At 38.9% G+C, this 4,797-nt stretch overlaps 1 pseudogene; it reads right to left on the reverse strand.

Moving 5' to 3' along the window:
• Positions 1-673: 673 nt before the first annotated feature.
• On the reverse strand, positions 674-1,130 carry Rps19-ps13 (ribosomal protein S19, pseudogene 13; annotated as a pseudogene).
• Positions 1,131-4,797: the final 3,667 nt, after the last annotated feature.

Genomic DNA, 4,797 nt, shown 5'->3' on the forward strand with positions numbered 1-4,797 from the left:
TAAAACTATCTTCAACTCAATAATTCTATTTTATCTTCATTCAAATGTATATATAAAAGTAGTCATGGGGGCATTACTATAATGCAGAAGTTTTCATTAATAATGCTCAATAATATACTGTAGTAAAAGGTCAGTTACATAAATACCAACATACCTGAACAATACTTAAAAGAATAAAATATGTTTTAATGACATAGAATAATATCCATAATACATGTCTGAAAAAATTATTTATGGAATTATGTTGGTATAATTCTGTTCCTTGTGTGTGTATACACATAAACACGTGTGTATAGAAATTTCTTTCTTCTTCTCCTTCTCCTTCTTCCTTTTTTGCTCTAGAGACAGGGTTTCTCTGTGTAGCCTTGGCTGTCCTGGAACTCTCCCTGTAGACCAGGCGGGCCTATAACTCACAGAGATCCATCTCCTTATGCTTCCAGAGTACTGGAATTAAAGGCATGCACCACCACCACCACTGGCTGAAATTCTCGAAATATAGAAACTAAGGCTTAATAGTGGTTGCTTTCATACAGGGGATGAGGAAACTGTACTTAACTTTTACCTTACATTTTTGCATGTTTCTTGAGGTTTTCTTTTCAAATCATAACATGTATCATCTTATGAAAAAGCTTTTTTATGAATGAGGCAATTTATTAACCCAGAATCCTTTGTCCTAATGCTTCTTGTTGGCAGCTGCCACCTGTCCAGCAATCCTGTCCAGATCTCTCTGTCCCTGAGGAGTTAGCTTGCAGTCCCTGAGGAGTTAGCTTGCGGCCCCTATCTTGGTCCTTTTCCACCATTTTCAACCCCTCCAGGGCTTGGAGGACCCAGCGGGCCACACTCTTAGAGCCTCTGCTGAAGTGACTGGGCCTAACACCATTTCTCTGCTGTCCTCCATAGATCTTGGTCATGGAACCAACCCCTGCACCACCACGGAGGTACAGGTGCCGTGCTGTGGAAGCAGCTCGTGTGTAGAACCAGTTCTCATCATATGGGGCAAGCTCTTTATGTTTGGCCAGCTTGACTGTGTCCACCCATTCGGGGACTTTCAGCTTCCCAGACTTTTTGAGGAAGGCTGCAAGAGCTCTGATGAACTGCTGGTTAATGTCTTCTACAGTAACTCCAGGCATCATGCGGCCTCCATGCTGCCAGTCAGGGGAAAGGGCATGAAAAAGTTTTTAATCCAATGTAAATACTTGATCAGAGAATGGATGGATTACAGTGTGTCTATACAAGAGAAATTTAAATAACAGTAACTAAACAAAGCCATCCTTGTGGTCATAAGTAAAGTTTACCAAATAGTGAGCAAAGGTTTTTCAAGAAAGATCAATACAGTATGGATTTATGTCCGCCAAGATCTGAAAGCTTCATGAAAACCAAGCCACACTATGTACAGATACATACATGAATAAGATCAAAGAGACAACCATCACTCCAATCTTGGGGTAATAGCCAGTTCTGGAAAGGCAGAAAGACGATCCACACACCTCAAAGGAGTTGGTTAGTTACTTTCAATTTCTTAGGCTAGGTTGTAGCCAAGTAGATGCTCAGTACATAATTATTTCTTAGATATTTGCATATGATCCAAATGTTTTCAGATATATGTCAGATTTCATTTCATACAAATTACACTATAGATTTTATAACTTAGAATTTGTAAGAATTGTTATTCTGAAAAAGTGTGTGTGTGCACACACACACACAGATAAACAAATTCACATTAAAATGTTAAAAAGCCAACCAAAGCCAATAAGATTTAACCTGTGATTTACCAGAGGCTCTATAGAGATGCAAAATCATACCACCAGGGAATGGAGAGATGGGATTTTCCATTTTAAGCAGGAAAAGAGCAGAATATTTGGGGGTGGTCAGTTGCAGCTGTTTTTATATCACAGACCAGCACATAAGGAACAAACACCTTCTTCTAAAGGTTGTAACGATTAGTGCCAGTCTGATGAGCTGACTCTGACTGCCTCTGTAACTAGCTTCCAGGATCACCTGTACTTTGTCATTGAACTGAGCCTATCATGATATGGGTTCTGCCAGGTACATTCTTCCATAGAGCATTAGATACTCTGAAGTTGTACTCATTACAATTTAACAGAAATCACACCAATCACCCCAATACTTGTTTCCTTCACAAGAAAAATAGAAACCATTTTGATTTGCTCAAAGTTTTTGGTTTTGTTGAAGCGATGTTTCAAACCCTTTGTTCCTTAATTGATAGTTTTCTGCTAGTAATTAAAGTATGGCAATAAATAAAGATGAAGGCTTTTCTATTGCTTGACAGGAAAGGGGTCAGGCACTCAGTCTCATAGTCATCAACTTGAGATGGCTAGCAGCAGCACGCTGGGAGAAGCCATCTGTCTTTATTAAGACTTGGCACCAAAGGAGAGCAGAATGGAGAAGCACTCATTTGGTAAATGGCAGTTCCCTTTCTGCAAAGCGATCGAAAATTTACTGCACTGTCAGAGAGAAAAAAATATTATCCACTCAGAGAAAGTTGGTATATTAGGAAGATTTAAACAGAAAAAGCTTTTTACTGATATTAGACAAGATTAAAATTTCTAATAATACATAAAAAGAAAAATTATTTTCTGGACCATTGCTTATGCTACCTTCTCTGAGCCTTCCCTCACTTGACCTATTTTATCTTTTCCATAATTTAAAACCATAAACATGTCTACCTCCAGACCTTCATAACTTCTATCCAAGTTAACTTTGCTTTCTTGCTAACAGATTTCCTAGTAACCATGACTTAACAGTTTCACAATTCAGCCCTTTACTTCACATTTACTATGTATTTTCACTCTTAAATTGTTTCGAGTGCTGATTAAACTTTCTCTTGAACAAAAGCTGTGTCTTCAATACTCTGAGTCTACCTGAAGCTCTTACTATAAATGGTGACACAAAATAAGTGTTCCATGAATACCTATTACTTAACTTTTTCTGATCTAAATTCCTTTGTCCATGGTGACAATCTCCATTGTACAACAACTTAAAATTATTACTGATAACAATTTCCTAAATAATTAAGAACTGTTTAAACTAATCTCTATATCAGGCCAAATTATACTGAACTATGAATGGATTTATAATAAAAACTAAATTGTGTTCCTCAAGCCACAGTGTAAATTCTTTCTCTATAACAGGTGTTTGCAACTATGAATGTGTTCTAACAGTCAATATTATGAAATTTTCTTTTGAAAGCTAATTGTGTAATTCCAAAGCATGAACTTGACTAATAGCAAAGTCATATGACAATGTTACAAGTTGCAGCACACCATCTAGAGCAAAGCTTTGAATTTGTTTAGATACTTCTTCTTAAGAGTTACTCTCTTTTGCCCAGTAATTTACTATCAGTTTTTCATTTTACATCCCAAACACAGGCTCCTTACTCCTCTCTTCTCATTCCCTCTCTTACAAATGGCTCAGTTCATTACACCCTCCTCTTCTTCTCAGAGAAGGGAAATACCCCCTTTTGTACCACCCCACCATGGTACATCAGATCCCAGCAGAACTAAGCACATCCTCTCCAACTAAGGCCTAACCAGGCAGTACAGGCAGGGGATGGGGATCCAATGGCAGGCAACAGAGTCAGAGACACCTTCTCCAATTGTTATTGTACATGAAGACCATGTTGTACAGCTCCTAAAAATGAGTATGAGGCCTTGGTCCAACCCCAGCATAAACCCTGGCCCAGTCTCTGTGATCCCCTAGGGTCCCAGGTTAGTTTACTCTGTAGGTCTTCTTGTGGTGTTCTTGACTCCTCCGGGTTGTTCAATTTTATCCCCTACTCTTCTGAAGGCTCCCTGAGCTCTGTCTGATGTTTGGCTGTGGGTCTCTGCATCAGTCTCCATCTGCTTCTGGATGAAGCCTCTCTCGGGAGGCAGTTATGCTAGATTCCTGTCTGCAACCATAGCAGAGTACCATTAATAGTGTTAGGCATTGGCTCTCTCACATGGGATGGGTCTCAAGTTGGAGCAGTCATTAGTTGGCTATTCCTTTAGTCTCTACTCCATATAACAGTTACTCTTAAAGATTCCTTCCAACTCAATTTTGAGACTTCTTCTGATAGTTTTCTTTCCCCCATCAAGTCAATTTCGTGTTGTCCACTTAGTCCTGAGATTAGGGTCCACCCTGGCATGTATTCAATGTACTCGGGATCATCATAGCATTAAAGAAAACTAACCCATGTTCTCTCAGAAGCTATTGAATATTAATAGTTCCTCAGCTAGTAATGTGATTTTGTGCCCTCGTCATCCAGTAGATGTTGGGATTATTATGTCTGGCTAGAGTTTGTGCAGGTCTTCTACATGCTTGATAGTACCAAGGTCCTTGATAGTATCAACCACCTCTGGCATTTATGTTCTTTCCACTTTCCCTTCTGCAAAGATTCCTGAGCCTTGATGGGGAGCATATACATGTATGCCCCATTAAAAGCTGAGTACTCCGTAATCTCATTCTCTGCACATTGATGAGTAGGAGATCTCTGTGTTAGCTGTCATCTACTTACAAAAAGTTCTTCTAATAAAGATTGAAAGATTCTCTGATCTATGGATATAGTAATAATGCATTAGGAATTGTTTTAATAGTGTATTTCATAGGATAAAATATTGGCTTACTCCTAGGGCCTAGTCATGGGTTCATGGCTCCATTGACAGTGCCAGGTATAGGTTCTATCTCATTAACTGAACCTCAGATTAAAAACCAAAGGGTGGTTAATTACTTCATGTCATCCATGCTGCTATTGCAATAGTGAGCATATCTTATAAGCTAATCACTGCTATAGCCTGC

The sequence above is a fragment of the Rattus norvegicus genome, chromosome X (genome assembly GCF_036323735.1).
Source record: "Rattus norvegicus strain BN/NHsdMcwi chromosome X, GRCr8, whole genome shotgun sequence".
Lineage (NCBI taxonomy): Eukaryota > Metazoa > Chordata > Mammalia > Rodentia > Muridae > Rattus > Rattus norvegicus.